The 19456-nt window shown below is 34.3% G+C and overlaps 1 long non-coding RNA gene across 6 annotated transcripts; it reads right to left on the bottom strand.

Moving 5' to 3' along the window:
• Positions 1-35: 35 nt before the first annotated feature.
• LOC131859431 (uncharacterized) lies at positions 36-14508 on the bottom strand. 6 transcript variants are annotated; one of them, XR_009359135.1, is made up of 10 exons: positions 14167-14508; positions 7126-7194; positions 5965-6079; positions 3901-4131; positions 3287-3477; positions 2924-3083; positions 1816-1853; positions 1621-1659; positions 776-1253; positions 36-688 (listed from the first exon to the last, which is right to left on the bottom strand). It is a non-coding gene; the product is annotated as an uncharacterized LOC131859431 (long non-coding RNA). The 6 variants fall into 6 exon arrangements; XR_009359134.1 differs by lacking the exon at positions 14167-14508 and having other exon boundaries at positions 3182-3477; positions 7126-8733; XR_009359137.1 differs by lacking the exon at positions 14167-14508 and having other exon boundaries at positions 36-691; positions 7126-8733.
• Between the last annotated feature and the right edge of the window lie 4948 nt (positions 14509-19456).

The following is a 19456-nucleotide window of genomic DNA, read 5'->3' as shown; positions in this document are numbered from 1 at the left end:
AGAAATACAATAGTAATTATATTAATTTTCAACGTTTTGTATATTACATAATGATGTGGTGTTTCTCCAAAGAATATTGAATACAGTAAATAGGAAATGGCAACTTTCACAATGAAAGGTTACCACAAGGTTAATCTTTACAAGAGAAGGTAGCGCTGTCTTCACGGAAACGCATAGTTTCCTTATGGCCACAAGCCAAATCCTTCAATACTACTAACTCCATGAACAATGGACATGGGCATCCACATTTTTGACAAGTATAGATGAGCACAATAGAATTGAACTTCACATGACTAGATAGAACCATTTTTAGCATCTTACAATCCATTTTTAGCAGCTTACAATCTTGGAGGAGGCTTTGGCTCAGTATATAGTACATACACCTTACATGGCCCCATTTCACTTGGGCAAGGCAATGAATTTTTTTAATAGATCAATAAGACATGAACATCCTTAAAGACAGGGCCATAGTACACAGCCAACAGCTCAAGGCACTCCAAATTTACTGGCCATAAACCAGACATGTCGCCACCTAGTTTGAGAAATCTCAGTTATTTAAATTTGGGTGTCTTTTGGCTTGACCCTGATACATTTATCTTGTTCCCCAAGGCCAGGCTTCTCATCAAGTTCGTACACAGGTTCAGTCTCCTCCCTGGTAAGCCAGTTTCTTTTAAATTTGATCGAGCCTCTGCTAAAATATCACATGTTTCATTAATATTAGTACTACACTTTGCATTTCTACCATGTACTGGTATATACAAATGGAAAGGCATACCTTATTGTCCCATAAAACATCGAGCCAGGATTGCATATTAGTTATTCTATTCAATTCAGACATACTCGGCCCTTTTGCTTGGAAGATATCAAGAACAATAACGTTGCCTTTGTCGGACGTCTTGAACAAAGCCGTCTCTTCCAGATGTGTGACCTCCTCAGCTCCAACAATATTTGCTGCTGCATGCATTTTGTGAGCACTATTTCTCAATGTTAAATTTCTGTCATTATATGCTGGGAAGGCATCTTTCAATATTTGTTGTTGCATGCATTTTATGATGTTCCTGGAGTTGTCTTCTTGCATTTGAACTCCTGAATAGTTGTAATTGTGAGATCTAAGTCAGCAATAACAGCGGTGGCGAGCGTGGTCTTTCCTATGCCACCAAATCCATAAATAACTACAGCCAATGGAGACTTGTTCTTTGTTTCCATGTCTGGAAAATTCATTAATTGTTTCTTCTGCTTTTGGATGCCAATTGCTGATGAGCCCACAAGAGAATATTAAGCTAATAACAACACATGTAAATATAGTTGAAAATATTAAGCTAATTTATTGTTTGCAAGTAAGCTGCTTATTTCCTGATGCAATAACCTAAGAAAATCTAGGGCAGTCAATTTTACATCCAGATTACAAGTCAGGTGAGAATATCCCACAAATTAAGCCTTACATTATAATTTACTTCTTGACAACGCTAAATACCAGTCAATGATATATAATGTGCTTTCTTAAAAAAAATGATTTAGCATTATGAAGGCATATTTTTTACACATTATTCCCCTGGCAAAAATTAATATCAAAAGCAACAGGCATTAGAGAAAATAATTAGATATTTCCAACTTTCTTACCTACTCTCAACAAAGTTATTTGTTGGCATCTCTTCAAATCTGCATACAAAGTAAAACAAATTTCAATACAGAGACAAGAAAAATATTCCAAAGCCACAAGCACAAAAGTGCAGACTAACATCATGATATCAGATATGAAAGAACTAATTAAGGAACAAACGAATAAATTGAGTTAGTAACAAAATAAATGCTTACCCCATTTCTAGAAAGATTTCTCTGAATTGTTGTCGTACCTGACAAAAAACAACCCAACACTCTAGTAAGAAAAAACAAATTATTTAGAACAAGACGGTTACCTTGAGACTATGACTACCTAAACCACAATAACACCAAATCATGACCATTATATTCCTATCATGTCAAGGCTGGGAAAAGACATTACATACATCATTTTTCATTGATAAACCATAAAAGTAAAGATGATTTTTATTATTTATAAAAGAATAATATAATAATATTCCCAATTCAGATCACGAGCACAAGAATGGGACATGTATGCCTTCAAAGGGTGGAAGCAGAACAAAGAAGCCAAATTAAAATATTGAACCCAATATTAAACCAAGATGCTAAAAGTAATAGAATCCATGAGAAATTAACACAATCCACTTAACATGGGAAACATTATTACAACCCACTTAACAAAGGAAAAATAGCTGAAAAGATGTCCATAACTTCAAAAAAAATCCTGTTGAATTGGCAGTACTGTTTTCCATAGCGAAGATAGTTGTTGATCTTCCTTCCCCATGCCAAGTCCATCTCATAGCTGGTCCTTCCCCATGTCCACTATGTACAGTATTCCAGTTATGGGTGGGGGCTGTACTGTCACTAAATTTGTATGTCCTTGCTACTGACACACCACATAATTACCCTATGATAAACCTTTATTCCTTGACAATTGATGGTCATCATGCTGAAGACTCTTGATAACTCTTACACTACATGTTTATGAACTTCATGACTTTGATGAGTCCTTATGAGAATTGTTAACATTGGCCATAGCGAAATGGATGTCAGTTTAAATGGGCTGGTCTTGCATTTGAACTTCTGAAGAGTTATAATTTGTGAGATCTAAGTCAGCAATAACAGTGGTGGCGAAGGTGGTCTTTCCTATGCTGCCAAATCCATAAATAACTACAGCCAATGGAGACTTGTTTTTTGTGTCCATGTCTAGCAAATTCATTAATTGTTTCTTCTACTTTTGGATGCCAACTGCTGATGAGCCCACAAGAGAATATTAAGCTAATAACAACACACGTAAATATAGTTGAAAATTTTGAAAAAAACAAGGTTTGTATATATTTACCTGCATGATCTGTATAAGTAGGCTTCCATGGAGAGAAAGCAACAGGCTGCTGATCTGTTGTATTTCTATTAGCGCTCACAATGTAAGATCCTGATGAAGCTGATTTATTTTCAATTTTACAGTGCCCAAGCCTTCGTGGTTCACAAAACCCTTCAAAAACCTGCAATACGGATCATTTCAGTTACAATAACATAAATGATGATAAAACTAATAAAATTCATACTAAATTCAGATATTTAATCATTGTAGACATTTTACCAGAAAAGTGTTCTAGACTTTATTTGCAAAGCACATATCATGGATCCTTCAACAATCAATATAATTGCCTCATTCAATATATTTTCTTCTTGTGGCATATCATACCTCATCCTTCTAATATACCCAGCAAGCTTAAACATTTGTCTTAAGAGTTCAATGTATTCACTCCGGTTTTCAGAGATCTCTTCAATCTAGTCTAGCAAGAAGGCTACAAGAGCTAATCCTCCAACCATCCGACGTGCCTTCTCCACACTTTGCAATATTTGTGCTACAGCTTCTCTGTTACCTCCATCTCCCTATAAATACAACCACCTTTAACTCTGACTCCTCGTAAATAATTTCAACATACTGCTAATTAATATTTTACTCAAAATAAAATTAAAATTAGCAGTTACCATCTCCAGCTGAATATGCTTATTCAAAAATTCAAATGGAACCACAAGAAAACAAATCAAGGGCCTTCGCATTGAAAGATATCCAAAACAACAATAAAATTTTAGTTTGAACAGTCAAAGGCCTGCACAGATTTGTATCCTTTGAGATTAATTACGTCAAGGTTGAGTCTACATTCTATTACCAACTCTTAAATTTGCATATCAAGATGATAACAACACTATATTAGATTCAAGAGAAATAACGTTGCCACAAAAGATTATATATATATGATTTTTTGAATGTACTACTTTTTACTAGTAGTCAGCATTGGTAAAAATACATACCCGAATTGAAAATCATAGATGGTGGCAAAGGATAGTTTCTTTACACTCACGCTTGCACTTGTCCAATTTCTTGTGATGATTCGATCAAGGAAAAAATAGAACTCTGTTAAGTGCCCCAAAGAGGGTACAGAAGATCATAGAATCAAGGTGGTTCCCTGCAAACTTTTGATTGGGGCAGATGGGATATGGTCTGTTGTTCGCAAACAGATGGTTGTGGATGCTCCCAGATACCTGAAAATGTGAACATGGAATGCATTAGTCCATGATCCACATCTCAAGTCAGTGAAAATAACGCTTCCATATAATCAGCTTTTGATATGGTTCTGAAGATATTTTGGCTTATTATGACGTGGTCTCTACTGTGTAAACTATTTGATGCGCTCGAAAAAGGAGATTTCATTGTACATAGAGAAAAAAGGACCAATACTGCCATGGTCATATCTAGTGCAGGTACATGTGGGTGCCCTGCTAAATTGCTAATCCATGAAAACATTAGATTGCTTTGGTGTAAAGAAAGGCTAACCATGTAGTCCCTGATGGCACTGATGACAATTATATGGTCTTTCTGAAACTTCTTTCTAGATATGCTAACTCTAACTCTGTAAGTGATGGATACCATAAGACATATTGCTGGCATTTTTCCATTCCATGTGATCATTTTTTGAGAAATGGGGGTTTAGTTATTGAATTTGCAAATATCTAACAAAATTAATAACCAGGGAATGAACAATCCACAAGTTTTCATTTGAATGAAATCTCATGTCTGCTTAAGATGTTACAGTATTTTCTCTCATGCTATACTACAATAGTAACAAAGGTGTCTGTCTCTAAACAACATTGTTTTAAAACCCTAACATTACAAATAAACAAAATTTATTTCGGAAATAAGGAAAGTTGCTCATGGGAAACCGAAATTGGGAATACAGAATCAACTTTCATGTGTTCTACATATGTTGTTTCATAGCTATTATAGTGTCAACTGTGTCGACCCCCAGGCTAGTTGGGGCTATCTATAATATAAAATGGGTGTTAACTTCAAGTAAATGCAACAGGAAGCTCACTGGATTATTTATATTATGCAGGAGACTATACCCTTTGGTCAGTTCAGAAGATGGACCGATCAGAGGATATGGCAAAGTCGGTCTTAGCAGAATGAACCACTCGTGGAAGCCCTAGCTGTAAACACCATGCTTTACAGTAACTGGATGGGATTGAGTTATGGGATGATCTAAGAAATGTTATTGAGTCAATTAGCGAAGAGATCATAATAGAAAGGAAGTCAATGGATAGATTGCCCCTCAATAAATGGAGTGATGCGGATGGACATGTCCTATTGATTGCTGATGGCATATCCATTTCCTTAGAGTTCTAGGATTTTTGTGGAATGCTAAGTAAAATTCTTTCCTTTTTCATATCTTGGTGTACTCAATTATGTATAGGCTGTGTGTTTATGACTATGTATAAGATACAAGGGACTGGTCATTATTAGTCCATGAATGTAGCTGCACATGCACAATATATTGGACCTGGGCAAGGAGCAATGTCTGCATTTGAAGATGTACATCAACTTTCTCTCCTTCTTGAAGTGGCAAGTGAGTCATCATTTTCAGAGGGAAGTATTCAAGAGGCTGTAAAAAGGTCATTAATATTACCCAAATCTAACATCTGCATTGAAATCTTCAAAATAAACTTTTTTGCAATGACTTTACTACTCAAATAGGATAATTTTTTCAGGAGTTTGGAAATAAAAGCTTCCGCATACTTGGCTACAGTGGTCACTATAAAAGATTTCAGATTTGCCCTCTAATACTAGAATATAACCTCCACTTCAAAGCACAAGGAAAAGCAAACAAACCCATTGATTTATTAAATTTATTGCAGTTTCAAAATCACTGCCTAAAATATTGTCAATCGCCACATATTGCAGCGAAAACAAAATTCAAATAGGGAAAATCCTCTAATTGTTGAAAAGTTCAGTAAAATGTCAACCAAACAAATTTTATCGGGTTTTAGTTATGTATGAACTAAAAAAATGTTTATAAGCTTCATAATGGTTGAACTTACATATATCTTCCCAGGTTCGAGGAGATGAGGATTCCGCACACAAAGAAGATGCAACAGTATGCGTCCTATTTTACCACGATTCCAAACTTCCAACCAGAGTGATCTCAACATTTAACTGCAGAAGATAGATTGAAAGTGAATGAGGAGTACAGGAAATGGATTCAAGCATACCCCAACAAACAGCAGAGTGATCCTGATTCAATCTACTTCCATAAACAATTACAATCATAGACATATAATTAATTATAATCATACCTGCACGATGTTATCTCATTCAGCTACAAAGTACATATTTGCAACCTCAATCGTCATTGCAAATTTTCAATGGCTCTTTATATATTGAAATAATATTTATCTACTCCTCACTTACCTCCGGGTATTAGCTTCGTTAGATACTAAAACTTTTTCAAATTAACGGGAAAAGACAAAAAAGGGAAAAAGGGACAATGAACTCCTTTTATATGCAGGACAAAGAGGAAGAATGAAGTAGAAGTAAACCACATAAAAAAGATACTCAATATACTCAAGATATAGTCTAGAAAAGATGCATCCACAGAAAAGGATTCATAAGATTCATGGTGCCAAATGAGTCACAAAAGAAGAAAATGCAGTCCAATGATGATACATATAGCTATATGGAAAGATATTCATATACTTGTGCAAGAGATATATGATATCCCTATGATCTTGGCAGTCAAAGGCTTTGAATTGTCAGAGTCACAATCAGAGGGTAAAGAGTCTTCACATCAAACATACCATTATCAAAAGCTCAGCAACACCCAAATTGTAAAAGCAAGTTAAGACCCTTGAACAATCACATGATCCATTCCATAATGGAGTTGGTATGAAGACAAAAGAAATCAAAAACTCATATGGAACCACAAGAAAACAAATCAAGGGCCTTCACATTGGAAGATATCCAAAACAACAATAAAATTTTAGTTTGAACAGTCAAAGGCCTGCACAGATTTGTATCCTTTGAGATTAATTACGTCAAGGTTGAGTCTACATTCTTTTAACAACTCTTAAATTTGCATATCAAGATGATAACAACACTATATTAGATTCAGGAGAAATAACGTTGCCACAAAAGATTACATATATATGATTTTTTGAATGTACTACTTTATACTAGTAATCAGCATTGGTAAAAATACATACCCGAATTGAAAATCGTAGATGGTGGCAAAGAATAGTTTCTTTAGACTCACGCTTGCACTTGTCCAATTTCTTGTGATGATTCGATCAAGGAAAAAAAAATAGAACTCTGTTAAAATATTTCTTATGATGATAGACAAAATTATTTGTTAATTTAGTTTCTAAATTTTTACTGACAAAAATATTTGTTAATTTACTTTCTAAGGTTGAAGTCATAAATACCTTGAATAAATTATTTTGGCATGAATAGATTACAATCATGATGAAGCCAAAGGATTCTATGCAATTTCATCCCTTTTATCTATGGTCATTTTAGGAAAAATAGAGAATTTAAAGTTCATTCAAGCAGTCACACATATTGACAAACATAAACACAAATTTAGCATACCATTCAATCAACATTACCACAACCAGAACTACTTTTAATTCATAATATATAGGTTTAAATATCATCAAAAATATCTCGTATAACTTGCTTGAAGGCCAAACCAAAGAATCTGGTTTATTGTTCCACTTCACTACCCCAAAAATGAGTGTCTAATTTCATAGGGGGTATTGGTGAAGCCCGTGACTAATACTAAAATTTCACAACTAGAAACTAAGGGCATTTGTGAGGCACATGACTACTATTAATATTACCCAAGTAGATTGAACTAGCAAGTTTCTACCCATTTCTGATAATTCTGTATCATCCACTTCTAGAAAAATTTGACACTTAGCAATGTTTCCCTTCTTTGAAAATCAACATATCGGTCTCAACTTTCAGACTATAATTTAGACTCACATACGTAGACTAAAATGGCTACAATAACTCTATTGGGCCCAAGTGCAAGTAATCAAGAAAATTCAGCCGTGGTTGATCTCACCCTACTAAAAAGGTGGTATCATCCACTAATAGCTATGATGACCATAATTCAACCACAACTAAGATGATCATCTGGGCTATAATTTGGCATGGAGCTCTACTCTTCAATTAGTGGTGGTTACAACCTATCCCACTTTGTGGTGGCTTTAACTTGTTACACTAAAGCCATCTTAAGGAAGGATAATAGCAACTTTAGTGTCATTTTCATCATTAACAATATAGTGAAGACCTAAGTTACCGGTACGTCTAGGTTTTCCCCCAAATCCGGATACGATTCGTCTTGGATTCGGATTCGGATACGATTCATCTTGGATTCGTCTAGGTTGACTTTCACGAAATGAAAATGGGTTATTTAAACCCTAAAACAAAAACAAAAGACGTATTTACGATTTCTCTTCGGCGACGGCAGCAGACAGAAAACGCATTTCGGATTCGTCTTCGGCAACACTTGTCTTCGTTTGTCCTCGGCTTACGACAACGGCTCACATCTCATGGCTCATGGCTCACGACAACGCTCAGGCAACAGCTCACGACAATGCTCAGGGGACGACAGTAGTTTCTTCATTTGTCCAAGTTGAACAAAAATGTTTTAGACAAATGTAGTTTGTGCGAATGGTAATAACCATGACAGAATCCATGGATGCTGTCGCAAACCTTCATCGTTAATAATGGAATATACAAAATAGATTTTTAAAAAGTATTATACATTATCTTAATATATTGTCTTGTAACCTATATATTAGTAGTTATATAATTAGATTACAAATTTAAAATAATATAAATTTTATAAGATATATTTAATATTAATTTATAATTAATATGTTTAATTTTTAATAATGAAATATATAAAATAGTTTATTATAAAATTATTATACATTATATTAGTATATTGTTCGTAAAACTATATCTTAATAGTTATATAATAAAATTATAAGTTTAAAATAATATTAAATTTATAAAGTATATATTTAATATATGTAATTTTTAATATATATAAATATTTTTTTAATTTAGAATTAATATATTTAAATTTTAATATACATATTTATGATTTTTATATGTTTTTTATACCAACGTACCCAAAACGTACCCAACTCCCTCAAATTTTTTTTTACCGTACCCACGTACCCGATTCCGATTCAGATTCCGATTCAGTAACTTAGGTGAAGACCATAAAATAATTGCATTCTAGCTAATGACAGAGGTATGCAGAGTTTCATGAAGACCCTGAGATAAAAGTAAAGACATCGTGCAGATGGATAATTGTCCTAAAGCAGTATCAGACTTTCATTATTTTGAGGAAGATTTTAGAAGCTTATGATTTGTTGAAAAGGCTTTAGAAACTTTCAAGAAAGTGCACTTGGTAGGTGTAAAGCCAAATTTCACAACCTTTGCTAGCATCATCCCTATTCATGCCAAAATGGGAACTCTGAAACAAGGTATGAACATCCATCAAAGCATAAAGGATAGAAGATTTTTTTCATATGTTGCAGTTGCAACTGTTCTGATAGTCATGCTTGCAAAATGTGGAAGAAGACAAGGCACAACGGTATCCCTGAAAGAAATGTGGTCTCAAGGACTGAAATGATTGTAAGATATGCACAAAATGGACTTGTTGAAAAAGTTTAAGAGACTGCCAAGCAAATGCAATTGGCAGGTGTAAAACCAGATTCCACAACCTTTACCAGCGTTCTCCCTACTATTGATTAAATGGGAGCTTTGAAACAGGGTATGTATATCCAACAAACCAATATGGAAGGTGGATTTGAAGGGTATGTATATTCTTTGTTATCATTTGCAAGTTTCATGTACGTATTTTTACAAGTTTCATTTGCTCAGTTGGATCATCTGATTTTCCATATTCTTATTTATTGTTTGAGATTCTAGCTCTCACACCTACAACAACGAAGCCCCTTGATGGCATTTTTAGAGGTTAAGGAAGAAACCCTACCCTCTTCTTCACAATTTCCACTCAGGTATTTGCAGCACAATGGAAGAGTTTATTTTAAAATATTTCAGGTTGAAGGACTCAAATTTGTGAGTAGGATCGGCAAGTTATTTCCAGGTCATATAAAGAATTATTGGAGATAAACCATCACTACAAGTCATAGGAATATAGAAGAATTGTGCACCATAGGAAGGTGACACCACTAGAGGGCAAATTTGGCATCTGTGCAAAACTAATTACTTTGTGCCACCAGCTAGGAGAGAGATCTACAGTTAAGCCGCTCTACATCCACCTGATAACACTTTAGATTTGTCAATGCTTAGCCACAATAATCATACCCTTGTTGGGTGACAAAGGAGGGACTAAGTGACTGTATGCAAGTGACAAGTATTCTAGGCAGTCAAGAAGGGTGCTTAATCATGCCTCAAAAATGTGCCAAGTGCAAAAGATATTTTAGTCAATCAATATCTACTATTAGAAGATGGTGCCATTGGCACAATAGGCTATAACTAATATTGTCTGAAAAAGGTATCAGGATGTATTGAACAATGTATTGAACTTGTCAGGTATGAGATTATATTGGATACATTGTAAAACATTTATTTTTTAGTCATCTTCACCAACAGTTCCAAGATGGTAGTTATGTATTGTTTCAGTCAACTCAGTTTCCATAATGAATAGACAAGTCATAACAACAAATATATATTATTTCAGTTAGTTTCAGTTATTCATTTGATCATAAACAAAGTAGAAAACAAAAATCTAGAAAAGACAGTAATTGATTATTGAGAATATCACATAAAACAAGGATTTAGGTCACTCCAAATTGAGATTTGAGGTGGTTATGGAACTCCCACTGGATACAGTTCCACAATTTCTCGTTTTGGTGACTGCTTCACATTTCCTAGAATCCAAGTAAAAACTAAAAGGAAGGAATTGCAGTCTTGTCCAAAACTAAATTGTTGTTTGCAGTTTTTGTAGAGTTTGGAACAAAATAAGAATAAAGAAAAAGGAAAGAAAGAACTTAGTACTGTTTCTTCAGTATAATAAAATTAAACTTCAAACAAAAAAATGTAATGTTTGACTTTAATTTATCTAAGTTTTCAATTTATTAAAGACTGGCATAAAAAGACAAAAACTTTACAGTACTCATGACTAGAGTGTTCAAGCTACAAAAACTGGAACCTTATGGTGATAAAGGCTCCAAACATTTTCTTCATATTTGGAAAACAATATATAGAAAGAAGTAAAGTGATGGGACTTCCCAAGGACTTGGCTAGACTAACAAAATCTTTGTACGAGGTACACCTGGAACTTTATGGTTACAAAGGCTCCAAACATTTCTTCATATTCTGAAAACAATATATAGAAAGAACTAAAGTGTTGGGACTTGCCAAGGACTAGGCCAGACTACCAAAATCTTTGTCTGAGGCACGCCTGTAACTTTATGGTGACAATGGCTCCAAACATTTCTTCATGTTGTGAAAGAACTGAAGTGTGGCGACTCACCAAGAACATCAATTCAGATAAAGAGGCATTATTTTCTGTTTTTTGGTCACAAACTTAGTCTATAATAGTAGGAAATTGTGCTATAACAGTAACAACCGGCAACAAATTTTGATGAAGTTTTCAATATTAGTTTCTATGCTAAAAGAGTTTTAGTTTGTCACGATTAAGCAGTCAGCTAATGAAAGTAGTGATATTTCACAAACTGAAAAGCTGATATGCTCAACTGAATTACATCATTCATTTACTCGTACGCATATACATAGTACTCAAGAATGACCCCTGCATATGTGGAAAACCTTGGCAAAGAGTTACAAGTCTTCAAGAAAGAGTACCCCTAGAGATAAACTCAAACATCCCACTTTGCAACTATAATTTAGACAAGAATCTAGAAGTCCGACTATAGTGGGCAAGTAGTTCCCATCAAATGGAATGAGCTCATGTGGTGAAACATATGGGTTTAAAAGTATAGACCCAAATTCAAACCCCTGGGTAAAATTATGCAATCCAACATGCCTGATGCTGCATGCACTAGGGGTAAAATTAATATGTGATAGCATAATTAATTAGAAATAGTTGTCTAAGTGAGGTTTATGTTTCGATGGAAAGGAGATTTTTACATTATGCATCTCCCAAAAAATCATCTCATTTATCATGCTAACACCTTAACACCGACTTTGAAATGGAGGTAATGCCAGAAGATAAATGAAGGGAAGTAAAAAGCATGCATGTGCCAAACGACTGATTTTAAATTATGTGCAATTATGGAGTATACCTTGAAGTTGTGAGAAAAAAAACCTATTTCTAAAACCTGCAACTGTATCAACAACATAACATAGAGTATAAAACCAAGAAAGTTCAAATTCATATTCCACATTCATGTAAATCAATTCCCACACGTATGTTAATAATTTCCAATCAAATTGCTACAGTCCTAACCACAACAACTATGACCTCATTTACTGTAGTATACTGACATCAGTTGGTTGCATCCTATATCCTAAAAACTCAAATGAATGCCTTTAGCTATGCTCAGTTTGATAGCCAAAAAAGCTCACTTAGAGATTAAGGTAGTAACCCAGACGAGTATTTGAGAAAGAAGCACACACATTTGAGCCCAGAGCTTCACCACTTCAAAATCAATTTTAAGACCTTTGCTAGACACAAATGAGGCATGCAAAACAGAGTTTTAGTTTTAGAATGCTTATTATTTTATTAAATATAGTATAACATAATTGAACTTACTCTGTAAAAATATTTACATTATCAGTAATCCCAGATCCGAGAAAAAAGAAGCAGTAATGAACAATATCCGTCACTAAAAGGGAAGACAAACTAAGACTCATCGATATTTCATAAATAATATTCATTTTTGCTTAATTTTCAAAGAGGACTGCAATCTATTGATAGATATGGATTCGAAGAACAACATATAAAGGCATGAAATTCAAAATTGGACTCCAAAATATTTTTTAAAAAGAGAGTACTGAACTATAAACAGATATCACCTCATATTCAACAACCTTGTTATGATTAGAATATGCACTTTAAATCATTCCTCTTAGCTACTTTTTAGAATTTTACTTTGAAGATCCCAAAACAACTAACGATGCCTGAGCTTCCACCTGTATCTCCACCTCTAGAGCAATTATTTACTGGGTTTTGGAGAAAACAAAATGGGCCCGCTAGTTAAGCCAGATGAGACTCGCTAGCAATGGGCCGACTCTCTCCTCTTTCCCAAATAGATGTTGATTGAGGTGGGGGGAGATATGAAGAGGGCAACTACCAGTTTTCCTGGGGTAATCTTTTGGGGCACATCAAGGAAATAGGTTTCGTTCAGAGCTCTGTTCAGAGTGCTCTGATTCTTCTGCCTATGCAACGGGATCATCATGCTTGTGTTATGAGATCTCCCTCCACATTACTTGTTGTTTTAAAGTGTCCCGGTAATCGATCACATCGGGACCAACAAATCAATAAGGAATGGTTTATGCCAACGGCTACTTTACAGAAGGATGATCAATGCCACGCTTGAGTTTCAATTGTATGCCTAGCCACCCCCACCCCAGATAATAGTAATAGTTCAGGGCTCCCCCTCGTCCTCCTTATAGATAGGTAGGAGTAGTTGAGTACCTAGTTTCTATTCTATTCTACTAGATTAGTAGTCTGTAGCAAGTGGGGAACGGATCGAAGATTGCTAGATGCTCTACCGGCCCTATTGAATCACTGATAACCCTATTGAATCACCGGTAAATCTGACTATTGAATTGAATCACCAAAGTATGCCCCCAGAAAATCGGGATGGGTAGGGCTCCGGCTCACAAGAAACCTCACTCTAAAGCCTCCACCCTTAACTCCTTTACCCTCAAACCCGACACCTTCTCCCTGTCCCACCACCAGCCATTCTTTCTCCACGATCCCACCCAACCTTCAAACAAGGCAGCAACACCAGGAACCAACCGCATGCAAATTGTTCAAAATAAAACAACCCTTCAGAAGTAAAGGGAGAAATAAAGAACGGCTTGAGATTCCTGAATCTCCAGCAATAATCTATATGGCTAGGAAAAGATGAAAAATAATTCTCCCATTAAGATCTGGTTCATGACCATACTAATGCAGCTATGACAAAGGTTTAAAGACAGGCATAGTAGAACAATAATAGCAGCACAAAGACACCATCACAGACAATGCACTTAAATTGTTTGATAAAAAAACCTCATAGAGATACAGTCTCATGGAACACGATGATAGCAAGGGTTGCAGAAAATGGGTTTTTGGTAGATATTAAAGTTGGAAATTCTCTGGCAGACGCACATGCAAATGTGGAATCATAAGCAACACAACTGAACCACGCTTGCTCTATTGCCTTCCCTGCCTCTACTCCGGTGCTCGCACTTCCCCGTAGCTCCTGCCTCTGCTAGCTGGATGGGAAAATATGGGCGGATTTTGCAGGTTAAATAAAACCCCTCCATTCCATCCCGCAATCCCACCATTAATAATGAACGCCGTGAACGCCTCGCATGAAGCCGCTGCCGTCTGGGGAGCAGAGACATATTGAGCTTAGTGAAGATAGAAGAAAATAAAAGAGAGGGAAAAAACAGTTTTAGAAAAGCGTTTTCCTTATTGTCTTAATTTTAGACAATTAAATAACTTAAAAAAAAAGGTTAAACAAAAAAAGTATATTTACTTTTGTCTTAAATTAATGTCTTTAATACCTCTCTTATGTAGTAGTGACATGATCGAACATCTTCCTACAGGTTGCAATAACAAAAAAAATAAATCAAGCATGGGAAATTCTTCAAACTGCATATCAAGGAATGATGGGAAATTCTTCAAACTGCATATCAAGGAATGATGGTGGTGACAACAACTAAATTATAAATGTTAAGAAGAGACTTTGAGACAATATACATAATTTTTTTAGTTCAATTGACTCATTCTTTGCTCAAATTATTGGATTGAAAAATCAAATTAGATCTCATAGTGAGACTCTCAAATATATTAGAGTAGATGACATTATTTTAAGAAGTTTTCCTACAAGGTTTGAATCAATTATGATAGCAATAGAAGAAACAAAGAATCTCTCACAATTTTTACTAGATGATGTACATTTTCCCCTAATTTAGAGAAATTAAAGAAGAGATTAAATTGACAAGAATAATTACCATGACAAGCCAAAACACTTAGGAAAGGAGGTGAAGAAAAAATATTGGAAGAGAGGAAAGACACCACAAAGGAAGAATGTCGAGAAGAGGGAGGGATAAAATCTATATGGGTACTACTAAGCATGCCAATATGGGTGATACCAAAAAGGTAAAAGAAAAAGGAATTAGAATGGAAGAATGGAAGAATTTAGAACAAATCAATTACTACTTAAATAAAATAGGCGAAATCTTGAAATATTTAGGAAGAATATGCACCCCTCATTCAAAGAAATTAGAGAAGATATTTTAAGTTGATAAGAAGAATTAGCATGACAAGCCAAAACACATAATAAGGGAGGTTAAGATAAAATGTTAGAAGAGAGGAAAAATGCCATAGATGAACAAAGAATGCAGAGACTTGGAGAGGGAGGTAAAACATCAATGTGGGTACAACTAAGCTTGCCAATATGGGTGATGCCATAAAGGTAAAAGGAAAACAAATATAAAGGAATAATTGAAGAGTCCAAAATAAATCAAATACCACTTGAAATGAGTAGGAGAAATTTTGACCGATTTACGAAGAATAGAAGTATATAATTCTACTAGATAAATATGTGATGTAAACACAAAATCCAAATTATAGACTAAAAATAGCATACTAGTGGAAGAAGGGGTATAAGAAACTAAGATTTAAAGTGAGCTAAAAAAGAGGTGAGTGGAAAAAAAACTGCAAAGACTACTTAATTGTCTCAAATTTTTACAATGAGTATGAATAAAATCTCATAATACTTTCTAAAAATGGTTTCGGAGGATGTGTGAATTCCTATTTCATATAGAATGCTTGAGGTAAAAAGAGGTTTTAGAAATCCTTTAACAATCCCTTTAAATTGATGATAGGGTCCTAATTTTACTGAATTAACACCTCATGTTCTTTAGATGGTTGCTAATTTGGTCCTCAAATTTCTTCTTTTTGTTCTCCTATTGGTCATTTAGTTTAATGTAGCAACAAGCATTTCCATGATGAAACTATCGATAATCTCAAGATCATTTACACACAGTTAAGGGTAAGTGATAAACACAAAATACCACTCATTGATGTTTCAAACATGAATATGATCTTTCAAGTGGGAATCAGAGGACAAGACTGAGACCTATGAATGGCTAAGTAGACAAAATTTGATTTACCTCCTACTTTGCTTGTACACGTTTTTTTGCTTCATTTTTTTGTTTTATTTTGGAACATGAATATAAAATATCATTCTATGTAATTTTCAAGATAAGCAATTTACCTGTATTGATGAATTATACAAGGATTGCCATAAATTTCTATGTGTAACAATGAAAATATCATTAAAAGTTGATAGACTGAAACTATCATTGAAAAGTGTTCAAATTACTCTCTAGAAGGATGGAAAGCTTAAAATATTACAACCTTTGGTTTAGTTGCATGGGTGACCAATAATAAAGCAAACCATGGTAAAGCATGCATAGTAATATTAATACAAAGGAATTTAGTATTTGTGGCATAGTATTGGTGGAAGATTAGCACCAACATGGTGTTTGACTTGGTATGGAGTATTGTGAAAGGTAAGAAGAAAGTTGAGTCCCAGGGGGAGATAGATGTTTTGAAGGAGAGGAGATAGATTTATGCTTAAAGCAGTTAGATGTATACATAAATGATCCCCGTTCTATAGAAAAAATATTTTGTGATTGATCTTCTACTCATGCCTTGATTAATTATATACAAAGAATCAATGAATACATTTCCCTACCTACAATGAATTCTATAATTTCTTCTGTAAAGGGAGCTAGTAAGGGGTCACATTGGATACAAGCTATATTAAGCTCCTTGAAATTAATGTGAATTATTATTACCCTTGTTTTCTTTTTTTATACAACCATGAGACTGATACATTCAACATCCTCAACTCATTTGATGATGTTGCAATAAGAATTTTATCTAGTTTATTTTTTACTTTTTTCTTCATGTTTGGATTGAGTCAATAGTCACTTCTTTGTAGTTTTGCCCCTAATTTTAGTTGGATCTTTATGACACTAGTTTCTTCCTTGATGCCTCCATGTTAGTAAATGTTTGAGGAAATAGATATTCATACTATCTTAGTTAAATTAAAATTGCAATGACTTGCTCATCCCAATAATCTCCTATTTTATCCATCTTAGGTTGTTATGAGGATTCTACATATCCCTTTCTTTTATCTTTAAAGATTGATTATAGTGTTTGTCTTTAGATTCAATATAAATTTGTATATCTATTTCACCTTCTTCTACCTAAATGTCTAATTTAGGTTCTTTTTCTTCATCTTCCTAGTTTGTATTGTAACATCTTCTTTCTAAAATTTGGGATTCTTCATCCATCCGTTCAATAAGTTTCCATTTTTCTTCTTCTTTCCTAAGAGGTGGTGTATTTTGTATAGGATGTTGATATGTTTTACTAGTATGAAGATGATACCTTTCATCTAAGTTGTTGCATTCTAAATGTCTCTTCATCCCAAAAAGTTAAGGTATAAATGAAATAATTATGGAGTTAGTGTCAATAACTTGTTTTAGTCCCCCTTTCCTATTTAATGTACCAAGTTTATATTAAAGATATTAAGGTGTAGTTGAATAATTCTATATACAACCTTGTTTGCTATTTCCAATGTCCTTTTTTATTTGTCACATGTATTTGAAGGTGCTCGTTTGGTGTGATGGATCCATTGAACTTTGGTACTATATCACATTCTCCTTTTTCTTGTATGTATCATGTTGTAATTAGGATTCAAAAATCCTACAAACATGGAATATAATCTTTATGCACGTCATCAACCAACATGCAGTGTTTCAAATCAATGTATCCTATAATGCAACCATCCACAAATCTTATTTTGTAAATATTTTATATTTCTTGTAGGTACCCATTTAAGTCACACACTCCAAAAAATTAGGGTAGCTTAATATGTGAACTTTATCTCTAAATATGATATAGTTGTTTTGTTCTCTAGGGGACAATACACATGCTATCTTCTTTTTTATCTTCTGCTATTTGTTCAATACTTCTCCTTTATCTATGAAATCTAGTACAGTATATATTTAACTTGTTTCTGCAACACGTGCACTCTCTTGAACCCATATGCTTTCTAGAAGGTCAACTTGCATTCCTCTTGCATCCATGATGTACCTAATATTTATATTAACTGACTATGTTACAATTATCACTTTTCAATTTAATTTCTCATGGTTACCACAAAAAATCATTCTTAGGGTTTATCATTGATTATCACTTCTTGTGAAAACCCATGCTTACCTTTGTCAAATATAGCATTGACTAACTGTTAGAATCTCTTTTACTCTGGAGTTTCAGACTTCAGAGTCCCCAATGTCCATGATATGAGAAGTTTGGGCTTTGGATTACTAGAAAAACCTTTACGAAATTGAACCTTGAATGCCTAGAGACCAAAAACATGAATTCTAGACTCAATACACTAAAAACATCAAAGTCCTTCAGAACTTAGGGAAATCGGTCCAACCCGTGCTAAAATAGTTGATGAGAAACTTAAACCCTGAACTTCGAATTTCAAAATCATTATGTAAGATTATAAAGCCTTTGGGATTCTAAACTTTGGGGTACTCGGAAAACCCATGCTAAGTTGGACCTTGAATGCCCAATATCCAAAACCCTGAACTCCAAACCCACCATTATAAGTCAAAGTCCTTCAGGATTTTGGGCTTTAAGGAATTAGTCTAATTGTGATGTTTTAAAGCCTTGTGATTCCCAAAACCTCAAACCTCAAAGTTTGAAGTGAAGATTTACTTTGAAATCCCAGATTCCGAATTCACTTAAGAACTTTACACTTAACAAACTTAGGATGCCCAAGCCCTGCATCCCACACTTTAACATTGAAGAGGATCTTACTTCGAGATTCCAAAATCCTGGATATCGGCAAGACTTGTAAACTTCTAAAACTTATATCTTACACATACTTGATCTCTAGTCCCTGAAACTAAACAATGATAGACTTATCACTTCGAGATCTTAGATCTCGGGGTGTCTTGAATCCTGAATCCTGTAAAGCTAAGATTTTCTCAAGTTCTCAAACCCTTAATTTTAGAGCTTTCAAAATCATGAAATCTTAAAATTGAGCATCTTTTACAAATAAATAGGTTTTAAGATAGATTAAGTGGTTTTCTTAGGGATGCTTAATGATTGTAATTATAGTTTAACCCTTGCAAGTGAACATAGACTAAAGAAAGCACCTAAAACCATGAAGTACCTATATTAGGTCAGAAGCTTGGTCAAAAATTCCCGAAAAACTTGCTTTTTATGATTACACTGGGAATAATCCAGCTAAAGGGGGGTTATTCAGGGCGGGTGCA

This window comes from Cryptomeria japonica, chromosome 10, assembly GCF_030272615.1.
Source record: "Cryptomeria japonica chromosome 10, Sugi_1.0, whole genome shotgun sequence".
Classification (NCBI taxonomy): Eukaryota; Viridiplantae; Streptophyta; class Pinopsida; order Cupressales; family Cupressaceae; genus Cryptomeria; species Cryptomeria japonica.
This window is presented reverse-complemented; position numbering and strand designations above follow the sequence as displayed.